The 21,959-nt window shown below is 36.5% G+C and overlaps 1 long non-coding RNA gene across 2 annotated transcripts in view; it reads right to left on the bottom strand.

Annotated features, from left to right (window-relative positions):
* Positions 1-21,959, bottom strand: part of LOC133644840 (uncharacterized) — a 242,413-nt gene that overhangs the window by 206,721 nt on the left and 13,733 nt on the right. For both annotated transcript variants that reach the window (XR_009824843.1, XR_009824844.1), the window contains exon 3: positions 14,597-14,761. This is a non-coding gene — a long non-coding RNA (uncharacterized LOC133644840). The remainder of the gene's footprint in view (positions 1-14,596; positions 14,762-21,959) is intronic.

Here is a 21,959-nt window from a genome sequence, read left to right as displayed (position 1 = left end):
AGGTGGCCCTTGGCAAAGGCCTAGTACCTGACTGCCCCCTAGCCAGGGATACGGTGAAGACCTCAACGGCGGAGCAGGCGGAAGACGGTAGATTTAAGAACTAAAACAACGGCTGTGATGGCGGAAGAAGGCTGCAGCAGAAAAGGGTCCCCAGTCGTCTTGGACTCCATGCCACTGGACCCTGACCCGATTCTGGCAAGGATCGTGGGGTGACTGTCTGTGCACCAGTCTCCCCACGTTAAACAAAGTCAGGCACAGGCATCCTCCATAAAGGGGTACACCCCTACCAGGAGGATCGTCATACTCGTTCGAGTGACCGCCGATGATGATGATGACCACAGGGTTCAATATTAGGACCGCTGTTGTTCTCCATTTACGTGAACAATCTTTGTGATCAAATACCAGATGCTGCGTTCCATTTCTATGCAGATGATGCGGTCATATATTGTTCATCCCTCTCTGCAGTGCAAACCCTTCAACTCTTGCAGTCTGCTTTTGATGTTGTTCAGTCCCAGCTGACCCAACCTCGGCTAGTGCTAAATGCTAGGGCTGTGAATCTTTGGGTGTCCCACGATTCGATTCAATATCGATTCTTGGGGTCACGACTCGATTCAAAATCGATTTTTTTTTTCAATTCAACACGATTCTCGATTCAAAAACAATTTTTTTTCCCCATTCAAAAGGATTGTCTATTCATGGAATACATAGATTTCAGCAGGATCTACCCCAGTCTGCTGACATGCAAGCAGAGTAGTAGATTTTTGTAAAAAGCTTTTATAATTGTAAAGGACAAACAACTGATTGCAATAATGTAAATTTGTTTTAACTATTAAATGAACCAAAAATATGACTTATTTTATCTTTGTGAAAATATTGGACACAGTGTGTTGTCAAGCTTATGAGATGCGATGCAAGTGTAAGCCACTGTGACACTATTGTTCTTTTTTTATAAATGTCTAATGATAATGTCAATGAGGGATTTTTAATCACTGCTATGTTGAAATTGTAACTAATGTTGATACTGTTGTTGATAATATTCATTTTTGTTTCACTACTTTTGGTTTGTTCTGTGTGGTGTTTATGTCTCCTCTCAATTGCTCTGCTTATTGCAGTTCTGAGTGTTGCTGGGTCGGCTTTGCTTTTGGAATTGGATTGCATTGTTATGGTATTGCTGTGTATTGTTTTGTTGGATTGATTCATTTAAAAAATAATATTTTTTTAATAAATACATTTAAAAAATTAGATTTTTTTAAAATGAGAATCAATTCTGAATCGCACAACGTGAGAATCGCGATTCGAATTCGAATCGATTTTTTCCCACACCCCTACTAAATGCAGACAAATCTAAGGTGGTGATGTTCTCAAATGGCAAACGGCTGCCATTGAACATCCCTAAAATATAGACTACTCATGGGGGTCGAGCTTGAGTTGGTCACAACATATAAGTACTTAGGAATTATTATTGATGATAGAGGGTCGTGGTCCCCAACCACCGGGTACCGGTCCGTGGACCGATTGGTACCGGGCCGCGGCCGCACAAGAAGTTAAAAAAATATATATATACTTTTTTTTTTTTTTTTATTAAATCAACATAAAAAACACAATATATACATTATATATCAATATAAATCAATACAGCCCCCAACCCCTCCCCCCCAACCCCCCCCCCCCCCCCCCCCCCCCCCCCCCGTCCGTGGGACAAATTTTAAAGCATTGACCGGTCCGCAAGTACAAAAAGGTTGGGGACCAATGTTTTAAAGCACACATAGCTTGTCCATCCATCCATCCATCCATTTTCTTCCGCTTATCCGAGGTCGGTAATAATGGTAACCATGATCATTTTGCTCATAATACCCATTTATCCATTTTATTTATTGTTTTGGTTGAGTAAATTTTAGGGTCCTCCACCCCCTCCTTAACAGTGACAGAACCTATTGTATTACTTTTGGCCGTGATTTTTTATTGAAGTGCAACATTTTGCTGACAGAGTATATTTTAATCCTTTTTGTTGTTGTTTTTTTTATTTAACTTGGGTACCTAAAAGTTTACATTCCAATTAAAATATACGAGAAATACAAGTCTATTGCATTTGAAAGGGTATACTTGCAATAGTATTATGTATCATTATTACACCAGTGAAGTTTGCTCTAAAAATAATGTTGACAATAATATCGTTCATTACCAATAATTTGTAGGTCAATATATCATCCAGCAAAATTTGTTATTGGCCTAAGCCGAATGACCGTATTACCGTATCTGCCCATACAGAGCACATTGTGTATGTGCTGAAAGATTCATTTATGATTGTTTATCAAAATATAACTATATATGTCAACATTGTGTATGCGCTGAAAGATTCATTTATGATTGTTTATCAAAATATAACTATAGATGTCAATATTGTGTATGTGCTGAAAGATTCATTTATGATTGTTTATCAAAATATAACTATAGAAGTCAACATTGTGTATGTGCTGAAAGATTCATTTATGATTGTTTATCAAAATATAACTATAGAAGTCAACATTGTGTATGTGCTGAAAGATTCATTTATGATTGTTTATCAAAATATAACTATAGATGTCAACATTGTGTATGTGCTGAAAGATTCATTTATGATTGTTTATCAAAATATAACTGTAGAAGTCAACATTGTGTATGCGCTGAAAGATTAATTTATGATTGTTTATCAAAATATAACTATAGATGTCAACATTGTGTATGTGCTGAAAGATTCATTTATGATTGTTTATCAAAATATAACTATAGATGTCAACATTGTGTGTGTGCTGAAAAATTCATTTATGATTGTTTATCAAAATATAACTATAGATGTCAACATTGTGGACGTGCTGAAAGATTCATTTATGATTTGTTTATCAAAATATAACTATAGATGTCAACATTGTGTATGTGCTGAAAGATTCATTTATGATTGTTTATCAAAATATAACTATAGATGTCAACATTGTGTGTGTGCTGAAAAATTCATTTATGATTGTTTATCAAAATATAACTATAGATGTCAACATTGTGTATGTGCTGAAAGATTCATTTATATGTGTTTATCAAAATATAATTATAAATGTCAACATTGTGTATGTGCTGAAAGATTGATTTATGATTTTTTATCAAAATATAACTATATATGTCAACATTGTGTATGTGCTGAAAGATTCATTTGTGATTGTTTATCAAAATATAACTATAGATGTCAACATTGTGTATGTGCTGAAAGATTCATTTATGATTGTTTATCAAAATATAACTATAGAAGTCAACATTGTGTATGTGCTGAAAGATTCATTTATGATTGTTTATCAAAATATAACTATAGATGTCAACATTGTGTATGTGCTGAAAAATTCATTTATGATTGTTTATCAAAATATAACTATAGATGTCAACATTGTGGACGTGCTGAAAGATTCATTTATGATTTGTTTATCAAAATATAACTATAGATGTCAACATTGTGTATGTGCTGAAAGATTCATTTATGATTGTTTATCAAAATATAACTATAGATGTCAACATTGTGTGTGTGCTGAAAAATTCATTTATGATTGTTTATCAAAATATAACTATAGATGTCAACATTGTGTATGTGCTGAAAGATTCATTTATATGTGTTTATCAAAATATAATTATAAATGTCAACATTGTGTATGTGCTGAAAGATTGATTTATGATTTTTTATCAAAATATAACTATATATGTCAACATTGTGTATGTGCTGAAAGATTCATTTGTGATTGTTTATCAAAATATAACTATAGATGTCAACATTGTGTATGTGCTGAAAGATTCATTTATGATTGTTTATCAAAATATAACTATAGAAGTCAACATTGTGTATGTGCTGAAAGATTCATTTATGATTGTTTATCAAAATATAACTATAGATGTCAACATTACCAATTGCATTACCGCCCCACATTAACAAATGTGGGGCGGTATAGCTCGGTTGGTAGAGTGGCCGTGCCATCAACTTGAGGGTTGCAGGTTCGATTCCCGCTTCCGCCATCCTAGTCACTGCCGTTGTGTCCTTGGGCAAGACACTTTACCCACCTGCTCTCAGTGCCACCCACACTGGTTTAAATGTAACTTAGATATTGGGTTTTCACTATGTAAAGCGCTTTGAGTCACTAGAGAAAAGCGCTATATAAATATAATTCACTTCACTTCACTTCAAAATATAACTATAGAAGTCAACATTGTGTATGTGCTGAAAGATTCATTTATGATTGTTTATTAAAACATAACTATAGATGTCAACATTGTGTATGTGCTGAAAGATTCATTTATGATTGTTTATCAAAATATAACTATAGATGTCAACATTGTGTGTGTGTTGAAAGATTCATTTATGATTGTTTATCAAAATATAACTATAGAAGTCAACATTGTGTATGTGCTGAAAGATTCATTTATGATTGTTTATCAAAATATAACTATAGAAGTCAACATTGTGTATGTGCTGAAATATGAATTTATGATTGTTTATCAAAATATAACTATAGATGTCAACATCGTGTATGTGCTGAAAGATTCATTTATGATTGTTTATCAAAATATAACTATAGATGTCAACATTGTGTATGTGCTGAAAGATTCATTTATGATTGTTTATCAAAATATAACTATAGATGTCAACATCGTGTATGTGCTGAAAGATTCATTTATGATTGTTTATCAAAATATAACTATAGATGTCAACATCGTGTATGTGCTGAAATATTAATTTATGATTGTTTATCAAAATATAACTATAGATGTCAACATCGTGTATGTGCTGAAATATTAATTTATGATTGTTTATCAAAATATAACTATAGATGTCAACATTGTGGACGTGCTGAAAGATTCATGTATAATTGCTGCCTTTGGTAAAAGCATAACACTTAGACTTTGCTTACATTTGCTTTCTTTTATTTAGAATCGCCGAGTTGGTGCTTTACGAAACACTCGTAGCAAGCGTGTTTAAGAAAATACAAATAATATCAAGATAATACTTAAATAGGAAATAATAAACATTAAAATGATATCAAACAAACCTTTAACAAAGTGATCACTGCAACCTCATGCATTCTTCCACTCTGCTCCCTTGGACTGGAGTGTGTGTACTACTTTTCTAGTCATCGTTTCGTAAAGTCTTGGCACTCTTCCGCCCTTTTTGATAACCTCTCGGGGAACTCTGAAGAAACGTTTGCCCTTTTTGCGACTTGAACTATTTGTACAGCCGAAAACAATGCAAGCATTGGGCTTTTTTTCCTTCGAGAAAGGTGAAAGTACTACCCATTGAGAACAAAGCTAGCTTGACCACCACACCCGTACGTGACGTCGGTCACGCTCCACATGTGCACATCTCCATCTTAGGCTATGTCTACACTAAGCCGGATAACCCCTTAAAACAGGGGTGTCCAAAGTGCGGCCCGGGGGCCGTTTGCGGCCCGCAGCGTGATTTTTTTCGGCCCGCGACACATTCTGAAGACAAACTAAACAGGTCCCAAATTACAACAAAAAACTCAATCAATCAAACTAGAACAAAAAACTATGAAAAATTCAACGGGACCAAATCCCCCCCAAAATGGGACCTGAAAACCAAAATGGCCGACAACCTGAGCGTCTTACTGTATGAGGTCTTTGATGATTTCCGTGTGTCCTGTCCTTGTCCCTTTAGGGGCTCCGTAGAAAAGTACCGAAAAGTATCAAAATAATTTTAGTACCTGTACCAAAATATTGGTATCGTGTGTCCTGTCATGATGAAAAAGTGTACAGATTTCTTGTGAGACATGATATGTTTTTGAGTGTACTAAAGCCCTCAAAAGCGTTTCAGTTGACGGTATAATAGCAATATTAGTAAATACAAGCTTACTTTAGAGCACAGTTAACATAAATACAAATAAAATAATTATTAAAATAATCGTGAATGATTTTATTGCTTTGTTATCTATAACACAAAGCTAGGATGTAGAAGTGTTTTTCAAATGTTAGCATATGTTCACCCACATTGTTTTGGTTTGAGTATTTTTCATTTACAAAATGTATAAAAGTGGCCCTCGCGTCCTTCAATTTTTCTCTATGTGGCCCTCGCTGGAAAATGTTTGGACACCCCTGCCTTAAAAGGATAATTATTTAGCCTAAGCCCCGTTTCAGCCACACTAAACCATCGTTTAAGGTCCCCCTCATCAGACAATTTACTACACGGGTAAGTGCGGCGTGTATTTCTTGAATCTCCGGCTCTTAGCTTTGTATGGACTCATTGATCGTTTACAAACTGAGTTCGGAGAGGAAGTGACGCCAGAAAGACCGCGACGCACACAGGAAGTGACGTCAGAAAGAACGCGCCACAGCCAGCTTCATTATAAAGCGGTTTGGTAACTCAGAGCTAGCCACTGGAAATATGGAGGTGAGTCATCCAGACATGCCCGTGTTTCTCCTTCTTCTACATGTACAGACGCTTGTGGAAATCACACATGAACACCTTAAGAGAAAGCCATTGCAGCTATTTGGGATACAACACTTCTCAGACGGCAAGAGAACTTTCCAATGTCCGGGTCAGCTGTGATTCTACTCAGCGAAAAACTTTGTCCATTTGTCGAAGGACAGACAACGAGAATGCGGGCTCCCGTGGACGTGATTAAAAAAAAAGGTAGCGTGTGCTTTGTATTACCTGGCCGTCGAGGGAAGACTACGGAAAACGGCGAATGCTTTTGGACCGGCACAGCAGACTGTATCAGTTATTGTCCGCCATGTATGTCGCGGACTCAACGTCTAGGTCCAGAGTATATAAAGTCACCAAAAAGGAATGGACAATGAAGGTGAAGGCAAAAGAGTGAGGAGTGTCCTGACCAGATATCTACATCCCTAGATTGATTGCAGTGTTTCCCACACATTCATTTATTTGTGGCGGCCCGCCACGAAAGAATTACGTCCGCCACAAATTAAAAAATAAATAAATTTTAAAAAATTAAAATAAAATAAAATATATATATATATATATATATATTTTGTCCTCTACAGCTTCTCAGGCAAATCATATAGTTGATGTAGATGCCCATATCGGCTGTTCAGATTTACTTTACAAAAGAGAAGTGTAGGATACTTCTCTTGTTGCCTTATTTGTATTTGACTATATTAAATGTATTTATATTAGAAACACAACATGTGTATATAACAAAGGGTGCAAAGTCTGCAGGCAGTAGGAAACACATGGTTAAGTGTAGGGAGTAAAACTGATGGCAGTCTAAAGTTCAAGATTTTTGGAGCTCTTTGTTCACTGGATCAGATGTTTGATGAAGCTCTGTGTCTATCTACCACCACTACTGTTTTCTGTTTATTTGTTACTGACTGTGGCAGGACACCTCTGCCTCTGTTTCACTTTATGTTGCTGGTAAATAATATGGTTGTAGTAGTAGGCTAAAGTTAAATTATTTAGTATGCACTAATTAAAGGGGCAGAGCTTTGAGACATTTTAGCTTTTATATTTTATAAGATATATTTTTTTGTAAAAACCACAATTAATAAATATATTTCAGTGAATAACTTATTGTTCAAATCTGTATATAAATATGTACATAAAGTGTTGTAATTATATTGTAAAATGGATGGATGGATGGACGTTTAAAACAAAACTGTTATTATTAATTACCGTATTTCCTTGAATTGGCGCAGGGAATATAGTATTCGCACGTCTAGAATTACTGCCGGGTCAAACTCGTTTCTCAAAATAATTAACGCATGCTTGGCCTTATCGCCGGTTTATTATTGAAGCCGGATCAAATTCGTTTTGCAAAATATTAATTTTATTATCGCATGTCTATAATTTTCACCGGGTCAAACTCGTTTCGCAAAATATTTAGCATATGGCTAGAACTTCCACCGGGTCAAATTCGTTACGTCACGAGTGACGCATCTGTCCTCATTTTCAAAATGAAGGAAGCTGATTTCAGTAGTTTACAATCGCACAAAGGAAAAAAGATAAAGAGCTATTCAGTAGGATTTAAGGTCCAAGCTATTGAATACCGGCACAGTATGCTAAAGAGAACAGTAAGCATCTATGTTTTATTAATATACCGTAGCTGCGTGTGTGAAATACTGTATAAGTCATTAAATGACTCCCGCCTCCTGGTGGTAGAGGGCGCTGCCGCGCTAGTGATCCTTCTTGCGACTTCCGGTACTGCAGAAGAAGTGAACACACGCAGCAAGAGATTTTTTTTTTTTTAACAAGGAGGATTACATACCGGTATCTAAAATAAAACAGTTTTCTAAACTGGACTTTCAATGGAAGCAGGAGGTAATAATTAAAGGAATATCTCCATCGAGACAGAGACTTTTAAAACGGAAAAAAAGAAAATAATGAAGACTTCTATAAACAAGTTATCGATTCTTTTGGTCAGAAGGAGCTGCAAATGGACTCCATTTATAAGTACAGGTAAGACCATAATAACGTTTTTTTTAATTAAATGTGCTTTTCATGATGGTATGCTTACATCACACTCAAAGCGCACGCCTAAATTTTATGGATTCCTTTTGGTAAACGCTGGAGTGAGAAGAGGTTTTAAAATAATTACCGCATGCACGGCCATCCCGCCGGTTTCCGGTAAACGCAGGAGTGACAGGAGGTTTTAAATTAATTAACGCCCCTGCGGGTATTCAAGGAAATACGGTAGTAAGTATACATTTTTTGAGCCTTTTTAGAGAAAATCAAATAATTGTAGTAAATTATGCAAATTAATCGAGGATGTCATGGTGACCACGCCCATAGCAAACGCCCCCGGCAGTTTATGGGAAACACTGGATTCATGTAAAATGTTCTTTGTCACATTGTGTACTTTCAAGTGTTTATTAAAGATTTGATTAATTTAGGATGGCTCAGGTGTGATTCACTACAATAGGACCCCACAGCGCACTGGATTCCACTTCTTTGAAATACCACAACACTGGATATTGTTCAGATAAGTTACATTGAAGGCGGTCTTAAACGGTGGCATTGTTGTGTGTGGACACGGATATGGTTAAGTGGGATTTACCCTGGATAACCTTAGTGCAAACGGGGCCTTAACCCTGCAGTCCTAGTTGACCAATCTCAATAGCTTTCCACACAATGGACATAAGACGTAACAATAACGTTCCCCTTGAGCTTGAGTCTTGGACGCGGTGCTGAGTCATGTGGGTCTGACATGTCAGTCCCAGTCTGCAAGCAGAGCACAGTAGCACCCTTGCACGCCGCCTGTCAGCGGCTACACCTAGCCATTACGCCGGCGTGCACACTGGGTTACATACCGTAATCACCGTCTCCCCTGGCAACCCCAATCACGGCGGCCAAAGAGCTGCGACTAATTCATTACGCTTGGCGGAGGGAAGTTGGCCGCCTGTAATGACAGCAATTGCGCTGACCTAAACGCTGTAATCGGACCTCTCGGTACACTGGCGAGGAAATGGCTGCAATTGAGGCTCTTCCACTTCCTAGCAACGCAGGCCCAGGCCTACAATTTGAATGCTTCGCATTACCTGTGCCCCGCAGCTCCGAACGCCGCCTAATGAAGACGGAATTGTACAAATGAAAGCCGACTGCGGGGGGAAGGCAACAAACAGAAAAGTAGAAGCATGTGTGCCAAATGGCTTTTCTCGTTAATTCGCTCGGTTAGATTACAGCAGACCGGAATTCGCCTGGCCGTGCAATCAGGAAAGACCAGAGGGGAACAAACACAGGTTGCCTGTTTGGTCCCGAGGAGGCGAGGTGGCGGGGACCAAACTGTTTCGCGAGCAGATAACATCAGGAAAATAACTTTTAACGATGTGCGATACACTGCTGAGTTGCCAGGTTTGGGGATGAGGGAGGGCTATGTAAGGAGTTCAGGCAATGTTTTTTAAAAGTTGGACACAAAGTAAAGGACTTTGTGTCAACATGAGACGCACAAACCTAAGACAAAAATGGGGGAACCATTGAACCTGGACTTTAAAAGTACTGATGTAAGTACTGTAAGTACCTGCACGACCTTAAAGGGAACTGCACTTTTTTTGGAATTTTGCCTATTGTTCACAATCATTATGAGTGGCAAGAACACGTCTTCATTTTTTTTATTTTAAAGATAAAAACATTTGAAAGACGCAGCTAATGTTAATCACCGTTGTATCCTAAACCTCTAAACCAGGGGTCCCCAAACTACGGCCCGCAGGCCGGATCCGGCCTGCCAGCGTCCAAAATCAGGCCCGCGGGAAGACCCAAGTATAAGAAAAAAATAAACAATAAAAAATCCTGTCTTTTCTTATCCACTTTGTACCGCTTGCTACTCACGGTGTCTCCTAGCCGCTCAGGCAAATTATATTGTCTAAAAATGCATTTTCTCATCGATAACGTGACATCATCGCGCGCGCGGAAAGTGCGCTATATATATCTAATAGATATATATATATATATATATATATATATATATATATATATATATATATATATATATATATATATATATATATATATATATATATATATATATATATATATATATATCTAATATATATATATCTAATATATATATATATATATATATATATATATATATATATATATATATATATATATATATATATATATATATATATATATATATATATATATATATATATATATATATATATACACACACACACACACATATATGTAGACACACATACATATATATATATATACACACACACACACATATATGTAGACACACACACACATATATGTAGACACACACACACATATATATATATATATATATATATATATATATATATATATATATACATATATATATATATATATATATATATATATATATATATATATATATATATATATATATATATATATATATATATATATATATATATATATATAGACAACCTGGCCCCCGGCCAAATTGTTTCAACCCAATGCGGCCCCCGAGTCAAAAAGTTTGGGGACCCCTGCACTAAACAATTAAAAAACCCTCCATCAACGTTTTATATACTCACTGCAAGTATATATATATATATAAATATATATAATGTAGTAACAGGCACCTTCATAACACTATGTAATACGTACAATATACACACTGCAAGTATATATATAATGTAGTAACAGACACCTTCATAACACTAAGTAATACGTACAATATACACACTGCAAGTATATATATAATGTAGTAACAGACACCTTCATAACTAGGGTTGTGTATCGAGTATCGATTGGAACCGGGACTAACTTTCCGATTCTCCCGGAATCGTTCAAAAGTTTAAATTTCGATTCCAATTTTCGATGCTGTCACGCCAATTTAGTCCGCCGACCGGAAAAAAATTTGTCCGCCGAACCGGAAGAAGAAGCCGCTGAACACCAACGAAGAAGCGCCCACCGCCGGAAGTGTTAGCATAGCCGAGCGAGTCAGTCAAGCTCAAGCCTGGATAGCGGGCGTTGGCGGTCGAAAGTGTGGCTTTACTTTACAAAAAAAATTGAAATAACCGCGCTCCATGTCCATCAAGAAAGGAGTGGAGAGAGAGCTGCAGATGTACCAGGACGTTCCACCGATACTTATGTCTGACGACCCTGCTGCATGGTGGTGGAACCAACAAAGGACTTATCCTTTGCTGTCAGATCTAGCTTTCTCCTATTTATGCGTTCAAGCTTCTTCCACACCCAGCGAACGTGTATTTTCCACAGCAGGAGACACTATCTGTCCAGAACGCTCACGCATCCTGCCTGAGAAGGCGGATATGGTCATTTTCCTAAACAAGAACTGTCTCTGATTTTATACTGTACCTGCTGCTAATCTGGACTGGGTTTTGCAAGTTGTTTCTTATTGTTTTTTTGCTTTTCTGCACCAGGTTAGCCCATCAGTGGGAGCACGGTAACATTTTTAAGTACCTGCAGCATCATACACTTGTGTGTGTAAATGTGTTTTCATGAGGTTTCTTGCAGCATCATACACTTGTGTGTGTAAATGTGTTTTCATGAGGTTTCCTGCAGCATCATACACTTGTGTGTGTAAATGTGTTTTCATGAGGTTTCCTGCAGCATCATACACTTATGTGTAAATGTGTTTTCATGAGGTTTCCTGCAGCATCATACACTTGTGTGTGTAAATGTGTTTTCATGAGGTTTTCAAAAATAAAGCTCTCTTGAGGAAAGTGTACCCCTGGGAAAATGTATTCATAATTTATAATATTTATATTCAAGTTCATAGATTTGATATTTATATTCTAGTTGAAAACAGCCCTGTGAGGAATTTATAGTAAAGTTCATAAAAAGTTAGTAGAATTTAAAATTGATGGAGAATGTCAGACTATTTCATTCAGAAAGACTGTAGGTTAGCTAGCTCATTTAAAATATCATAAACTTTTTTTTGACCCTGCCTCTTAAAAGAATCGGAACCGGGAACCGTCAGGAATCGGAATCGAAACAAAGAATCGGAATCGGAATCAGAATCGTTCGAATTCAAACGATACCCAACCCTATTCATAACACTATGTAATATGTACAATATACACACTGCAAGTATATATATAATGTAGTAAAAGACACCTTCATAACAATATATAATATCTACAATATACACACTGCAAGTATATATATAATGTAGTAACAGACACCTTCATTACATGTAATATGTACAATATACACACTGCAAGTATATATATAATGTAGTAAAAGACACCTTCATAACAATATATAATATCTACAATATACACACTGCAAGTATATATATAATGTAGTAACAGACACCTTCATAACATGTAATATGTACAATATACACACTGCAAGTATATATATAATGTAGTAACAGACACCTTCATAACATGTAATATGTACAATATACACACTGCAAGTATATATATAATGTAGTAACAGACACCTTCATAACATGTAATATGTACAATATACACACTGCAAGTATATATATAATGTAGTAAAAGACACCTTCATAACAATATGTAAAATGTACAATATACACACTGCAAGTGTATATATATATATTTTTTATATATATATATATATATATATATATATATATATATATATATATATATATATATATATATATATATATATATATATATATAAATAATGTAGTAACAGACACCTTCATAACAATATGTAATACATACAATATACACACTGCAAGTATATACAGTATATAATGTAGTAAAATACACACTGCAACTATATATATATATAATGTAATAGCAGACACCTTCATAACAATATGTAAAATGTACAATATACACACTGCAAGTATATATATATATATATATATATATATATATATATATATATATATATATATATATATATATATATATATATAAATAATGTAGTAACAGACACCTTCATAACAATATGTAATACATACAATATACACACTGCAAGTATATACAGTATATAATGTAGTAAAATACACACTGCAACTATATATATATAATATAGTAACAGACACCTTCATAACAATATGTAAAATGTACAATATACACACTGCAAGTATATATATATATATATATATATATATATATATATATATATATATATATATATATATATATATATATATATATATATATATATATATAAATAATGTAGTAACAGACACCTTCATAACAATATGTAATACATACAATATACACACTGCAAGTATATACAGTATATAATGTAGTAAAATACACACTGCAACTATATATATATATAATGTAGTAACAGACACTTTCATAACAATATGTAATATGTACAATATACACACTGCTATCCTTCTTTGTGGGGACATTGTTGATTGTCATGTCATGTTCGGATGTACTTTGTGGACGCCGTCTTTGCTCCACAGTAAGTCTTTGCTGTCGTCCAGCATTCTGTTTTTGTTTACTTCGAAGCCAGTGGAGTTTTAGTTTCGTTCTGCACAGCGTTCCCTCAGCTTCAATGCCTTTTCTTAGGGGCACTCATCTTTTGTTCATTTTTGTTTAAGCATTAGACACCTTTTTACCTCCACTCTGCCTCCCGCTGTTTCCGACATCTACAAAGCTATTAGCTACCTGCTGCCACCTACTGATATGGAAGAGTATTACACGGTTACTCTGCCGAGCTCTAGACAGCACCGACACTCAACAACAACAGACTATAATTACTGGTTTGCAAAAAATATTTTTAATCCAAATAGGTGAAACTAGATCATCTCCCACGGCACACCAGACTGTATCTCACAGCACACTAGTTGAAAAACACTGACTTATGGAGTATATTGTGAATAAATTGAGGACAGCAAGTGAACAAAAGTTTTAGCAACTGTCATGTAAAAGAAAAGGGGTAGGATTAAATAAGCTGTGCTTCTCCCTACTCCTTTTCGAACATGTTGAAAAGAGAGACTGGAAATGTTGATGTATCATGTTGTATGCACGCAAGTTCGAAATAAACTCAAACTCAACATTCCAAAAAAAGTGCGGTTCCCCTTTAAAGCGAGCAGAGCAGCTGTGCGTTACCTCAACGCACTCCACAAAGCACAGGTTGCTTCCATTAGGGCGGCGGATGGCGTCGACGCTCCTATTGGTTGGCGCGGAATAAAAGCGCGTTCGAAAGGCCTACCTTGGGGATGCGGGCGCCGGTTGGTCAGGAGATAAAGTTATCTGGCTGCTCTTCAGTTGTAGGGGCTCCGCGGGGCCAAATCAGCGTTCCAGTGGCCTGGCTGGTGAGCAGCTGGAGAGCAGGAGGTTCTTCTTTGGCCCTTTTACCCCCAAAAGATCCTTCATCCTGTCAGGGAGAGGACATTCTTTGTTTCTACACTGCAAAAAGTGAAATCTAAGTAAGATTACATACCTCAAATAAGGGTGATATTTGCTTATTTTCTGTCTGGTAAGATAATTCTTCTCACTAAGCAGATTTTATGTTTAGAGTGTTTTACTTGTTTTAAGTGTTTTGGTCCTAAATGATCTCAGTAAGATATTACAGCTTGTTGCTGAGATGTGATGACCTACATTGAGTAAAACATGCTTGAAACTAGAATATCAACTGTTGTGTCATCAACACTCACAAGTATAAAACCGCTTTTTCAAAGTAATAATTTCTTATTTCAAGCGTGAAATAAAAAAAATCATGACTTTGACACAATTGTGTCTCATAATTAAAACAGATGACAGCCAAATGGACTTTGCAGTTTTATTTTCGATGAAAGAAGAGAAAACACGTACTCATATAGTAGTACAGTTGGCACAGTACAGTAAATGGACAGTTGATATTTAAACATTTAACGTGTGACATTTCTAACTATTTTGAACAGAAATAGTTCATGCACATTCAGGTAAATTCTTCAAAATTATAATTAAAAAAAATATGGCTGGGGGCCGGGCTGTATACCGTATTTTTCGGACTACAGGTAGGGATGATGTTTGATAAGAAATTATCGAGTTCGAGCCCATTATCGAATCCTCTTATCGAACCGATTCCTTATCGATTCTCTTATGGAATCCAGATAGGTTGTTGTATATTTTTTATTTTATAGGGAAAAAAATAAAATAAAATAAAAAAAATAAATATTGACTATTACCCCCCTAAAATTAAAAAAAATAAAATTTTACTGTTGTTACCCAAAGTATATTAAGTGGGATTTTTCAGAAAAACAAATATATACAGTAACACAAAAACAACCTGTCTCTGTGATCACTATAGGTCAGGGGTCGGCAACCCGCGGCTCTAGAGCCGCATGCGGCTCTTTAGCGCCGCCCTAGTGGCTCTCTGAAGCTTTTTCAAAAATGTATGAAAAATGGAAAAAGATGAGGGGGGAAAAAAATAAAATGTTGTTTTAATATGGTTTCTGTAGGAGGACAAACATGACACAAACCTCCCTAATTGTTATAAAGCACACTGTTTGTGTTAAACATGCTTCACTGATTCGAGTATTTGGCGAGCGTCGTTTTGTCCTACTAATTTTGGCGGTCCTTGAACTCACCGTAGTTTGTTTACATGTATAACTTTCTCCGACTTTCTAGGACGTGTTTTATGCCACTTCTTTTCTGTCTCATTTTGTCCACCAAACTTTTAACGTTGTGCGTGAATACACAAAGGTGAGTTTTGTTGATGTTATTGACTTGTGTGGAGTGCTAATCAAACATATTTGGTCACTGCATGACTGCAAGGTAATCGATGCTAACATGCTATTTAGGCTAGCTATATGTACATATTGCATCATTATGCCTCATTTGTAGCTATATTTGAGCTCATTTAGTTTCCTTTAAGTCATCTCAATTCAATGTATATCTCATGACACACTATCTGTATGTAATATGGCTTCTAATTTGTTGCGGCTCCAGACAGATTTGTTTTTGTATTTTTGGTCCAATATGGCTCTTTCAACATTTTGGGTTGCCGACCCCTGCTATAGGTGAATAGCCATGCCTTGAGGCGTTTTTTTCCGGTCCATTATGTTTGCTGCTTGTGTGACATCACAGGAAATGACGTAGCTCAGTCTAATGACTGAGCTACGTCATTTCCTGTGATGTCCCACAGGGCATTTCTTGTGGGACAGGATTCGTTCCCAGGGATTCGAATAAAGAACCAACTCTTTTTCTTTACTATAGTGGCCTCGATAACGGGAACCGGTTCTCAAAAAGGGAATAGAGTCCATGGAATCTGTTCTTTTCTTATCGAACGGTTCTTTTCTTATCGAACAACCGGGAGAACCGGTTTCGAAAATATCATCCCTAACTACAAGTCGCAGTTTTTTTTCATAGTTTGGCCGGGGGTGCGACTTATACTCAGGAGCGTCTTATGTGTGAAATGATTAACACATTACCGTAAAATATCAAATAATATTATTTATCTCATTCAGGTAAGAGACTAGACGTATAAGATTTCATGGGATTTAGCGATTAGGAGTGACAGATTGTTTGGTAAACGTATAGCATGTTCTATATGTTATAGTTATTTGAATGACTCTTACCATAATATGTTACGTTAACATACCAGTTGGTTATTTATGCCTCATATAACGTACACTTATTCAGCCTGTTGTTCACTATTCTTTATTTATTTTAAATTGCCTTTCAAATGTCTATTCTTGGTGTTGGCTTTTATCAAATAAATGTCCCCCAAAAATGCGACTTATACTCTAGTGCGACTTATATATGTTTTTTTCCTTCTTTATTATGCATTTTCGGCCGGTGCGACTTAAACTCCAAAGCGACTTATACTCAGAAAAATAGGGTATGTATTAGGGATGTCCGATAATATCGGACTGCCAATATTATCGGCCGATAAATGCTTTAAAATGTAATATCGGAAATTATAGGTATCGGTTTGAAAAAGTAAAATGTATGACTTTTTAAAACGCCGCTGTGTACACGGACGTAGGGAGTAGTACAGAGCGGCAATAAACCTTAAAGGCACTGCCTTTGCGTGCCGGCCCAGTCACATAATATCTACGATTTTTCACACACACAAGCGAATGCAATGCATACTTGGTCAACAGCCATACAGGTCACACTGAGGGTGACCGCATAAACAACTTTAACACTGTTACAAATATGCGCCACACTGTGAACCCACACCAAACAAGAATGACAAACACATTTCGGGAGAACATCCGCACCGTAACACAACATAAACACAACAGAACAAATACCCAGAATCCCTTGCAGCACTAACTCTTCCAGGACGCTACAATATACACCCCCTGCTACCGCCCACCTCAACCTCCTCATGCTCTCTCGGGGAGAGCATGTCCCAAATTCCAAGCTGCTGTTTTGAGGCATGTTAAAAAAAATAATGCACTTTGTGACTTCAATAATAAATATGGCAGTGCCATGTTGGCATTTTTTTTTTCCATAACTTGAGTTGATTTATTTTGGAAAACCTTGTTACATTGTTTAATGCAGTGTTTTTCAACCTTTTTTGAGCCATGGCACATTTTTTGCGTTGACAAAACTGCGGAGGCACACCACCAGCAGAAATCATTAAAAAACGAAACTCAGTTGACAGTAAAAAGTCGTTGTCGCAATCGTTGGATATGACTTTAAAGCATGCATCACTATAGCTCTTGTCTCAAAGTAGGTGTACTGTCACCACCTGTCACATCACACCCTGACTTATTTGGACTTTTTTTTTGCTGTTTTCCTGTGTGTAGTGTTTTAGTTCTTGTCTTGCGCTCTTATTTTGGTGGCTTTTTCTCTTTTTTTGGTATTTTCCTGTAGCAGTTTCAAGTCTTCCTTTGAGCGATATTCCCCACATCTACTTTGGTTTTAGCAATCAAGAATATTTCAGTTGTTTCTATCCTTCTTTGTGGGGACATTGTTGATTGTCATGTCATGTTCGGACGTACTTTGTGGACGCCGTCTTTGCTCCACACGCTGCAAGTTTTTGCTGTCGTCCAGCATTCTGTTTTTGTTTACTTTGTAACCAGTTCAGTTGTAGTTTTGTTCTGCATAGCCTTCCCTCAGCTTCAATGCCTTTTCTTAAAGGCACTCACTTTTTGTTTATTTTTGGTTTAACCATTAGACACCTTTTTACCTGCATGCTGCCTCCCGCTGTTTCCGACATCTACAAAGCAATTAGCTACCGGCTGCCACCTACTGATATGGAAGAGTATTACATGGTTACTCTGCACTGACACTCAACAACAACACATCATTTGCAGACTATAATTAATGGTTTGCAAAAAATATATAAATATAATCTCCCACGGCACACCAGACTGTATCTCACGGCCGCGGCACAGTGGTTGAAAAACACTGGTTTAATGCATCCAGTGGAGCATCACAACAAAATTAGGCATAATAATGTGTTAATTCCATGACTGTATATATCGGTTGATATCGGAATTGGTAATTAAGAGTTGGACATTATCGTATATGTATTGTTGCATTTGAACAACTGTATTGTTGATAATAAAGGTAAAGTATTGGTATTGTTCATTATCAATAGCGCTATTTCTATTGGTATTTGTATTGCTCAATTTTTAGTGTAATAATGCTCATTGTCATTCCTGTATTATTTTTTATTTTCGCTAACTGCTTATTTGCTATTAATTTTACCATCATATTTGTACATGTCGTATTTGCTGATGTTGCTCTATTGTTGTTGTTGTGTTTGCTGTTGTTGTTTTTGTCTCTCTGTCTAATCCCCCTCTTGTCTTCCTTTTTGTCTCTTTCTATCCCCTCCTGCTCCGGCCCGGCTGCACCAAATGATAAAATAAATACATTTAATAAAGTCAAATACAAATAAGGCAACAAGAGAAGTATCCTACACTTCTCTTTTGTAAAGTAAATCTGAACAGCCGATATGGGCATCTACATCAACTATATGATTTGCCTGAGAAGCTGGACAGGACAAAAAAATAAAATAAAAATACAATTAAATACAATTAAAAATTAAAAATTAAAAATTAAAAATTAAAAATTAAAAATTAAAAATTAAAAATTAAAAAATTTTTTTTTTAAAGAGTTGGACAATATCGGAATATCGGCAAAAAAGCCATTATCGGACATCCCTAAAAAGAAGCAAACTTTATGAATGTTTTTTGTGACCAACAAGTATGTGCTCCAATCACTCTATCACAAAAAAATAAGAGTTGTAGAAATGATTGGAAACTCAAGACAGCCATGACATCATGTTCTTTACACGTGTATGTACACTTTTGACCACCGCTCTATATATGTGTAAAGTCCAGAAAATACAGTATTTTCTGCGGGAAATTGGGACTTGAATATTCGAACATCGCACCGTCCGCCTGAGAAAGGGGTCAGCAAAGCGCGAGGAGCCGGCGGCCACTTTTAGCCCGCTTCAAGTCCCGTCACGTAAACAAAAGGCACTTCATGGGGAGAGGCTCGTCTTCCTTCCTGCCTCGCTTCCTGTCCATCGTTCTGCCTGACTTGGCAAACTCAATGCTTGCCCCCCGCCTCCCTCTCACACACACACACACACACACACACACACACACTCACACACACACACACACACACACACACACACACACATACTGGTTATCATTTGGAATGGGGACCAAGTTTTTGATCATGACTTGTGGGGACCACCCTTTCTACAGGTTGTGGAGGCATAAAAAAAATGGTGTAAAATGGCCACTGCCCAGTTAGCTCATATACGTCTTTAAATCTCTGGATTGATGAAGTAATGTGCTGATCATTCTTACTGGGGACCCTGGGGAAAAAGAGTTAATATTAGGGATGTCCGATAATGGCTTTTTTGCCGATATTCCGATATTGTCCAACTCTTAATTACCGATACAGATTTATACAGTCGTGGAATTAACTAATTATTATGCCTAATTTGGACAACCGGGTATGGTGAAGATAAGGTCCTTTTTTTAAAATTAATAAAATAAAATAAGATAAATACAACATTTTCTTGAATAAAAAAGAAAGTAAAGCAATATAAAAACAGTTACAGGTACATAGAAACTAGTAATTAATGAAAATGAGTAAAATTAACTGTTAAAGGTTAGTACTATTAGTGGACACAATCATGTGTGCTTACGGACTGTATCCCTTGCAGACTGTATTGATATATAATGTAGGGACCAGAATATTAATAACAAAAAGAAACAACCCAACAACAGGATTCTGGCGGGAACTCTCGTTCAACCCTTTTTCGATTATGCATGCACCTCCTGGTACCCTAGCACCTCCAAAACCCTCAAATCTAAACTCCAAACATCTCAGAACAAGCTAGTCAGGTTACTTCTAGACCTCCACCCCAGATCCCACCTCACTCCTACCCACTTCTCTAAAGTGGGCTGGCTCAAGGTGGAGGACAGAGTTAAACAACTTGCACTGAGCCTAGTCTATAAAATCCGCTACACCTCCCTGATACCGAAGTACATGTCAAACTACTTCCTTAACGTAAATGACCGCCATAACCACAACACCAGGGGGTGCTCCACTAACCACGTTAAACCCAGATTCCGAACTAACAAAGGTCTTAACTCATTCTCTTTCTATGCCACATCAATGTGGAATGCGCTCCCAACAGGTATAAAAGAAAGGGCATCTCTATCCTCCTTCAAAACCGCAATAAAAGTTCACCTCCAGGCAGCTACAACCCTAAACTAACACCCTCCCCGGATTGCTAATAATCAAATGTAAACAATCAAATGCAGATACTTTTTCTTTTTCTTATGCCTTCTGATCTCTCTCTCTCTCTCTCTCTCTCTCTCTCTCTCTCTCTCTGTCCACTACTTGATGTCCATACCCCCCCCCCCATACCCCCCTCCACACCCCTGATTGTAAATACTGTAAATAATTCAATGTGATTATCTTGTGTGATGACTGTATTATGATGATAGTATATATGATAGTATATATCTGTATCATGAATCAATTTAAGTGGACCCCGACTTAAACAAGTTGAAAAACTTATTCGGGTGTTACCATTTAGTGGTCAATTGTACGGAATATGTACTTCACTGTGCAACCTACTAATAAAAGTCTCAATCAATCAGTCAATCAAAAACCCTTTTGTGTGAATGAGTGTGAATGAGTGTAAATGGGGGAGGGAAGTTTTTTGGGTTGGTGCACTAATTGTAAGTGTATCTTGTGTTTTTTATGTTGATTTAATAAAAAATAAAAAATACAATTTTTAAAAACGATACCTATAATAATAAAAAACTATACCGATAATTTTCGATATTACATTTTAAAGCATTTATCGGCCGATAATATCGGCAGGCCGATGTTATCGGACATCTCTAGTTAATATGGTTCATGGGGACCAAATTTAAATAATTTTGCATAATTCACACAAATTTGTACGTGACTACTGAGGACCTTTAAAAAAAGAAAAGAAAAAATTCAAATGAAATATGACATGATCCTCAGAATACAGCACTACAGCTGTCCTCTTATAGGAAGTTTCACCACTTAAATGTTAAAGCAAATCCTGCATCTTCTGTGACAAAACTGCTATTTAGCAGTAATGAAGTTGTCTGCAACTCCAACTACCA

The sequence above is a fragment of the Entelurus aequoreus genome, linkage group LG28 (assembly GCF_033978785.1).
Source record: "Entelurus aequoreus isolate RoL-2023_Sb linkage group LG28, RoL_Eaeq_v1.1, whole genome shotgun sequence".
Classification (NCBI taxonomy): domain Eukaryota; kingdom Metazoa; phylum Chordata; class Actinopteri; order Syngnathiformes; family Syngnathidae; genus Entelurus; species Entelurus aequoreus.
Note: the sequence above shows the minus strand (reverse complement) of the source record. Positions and strands in the feature narration are given on the sequence as shown.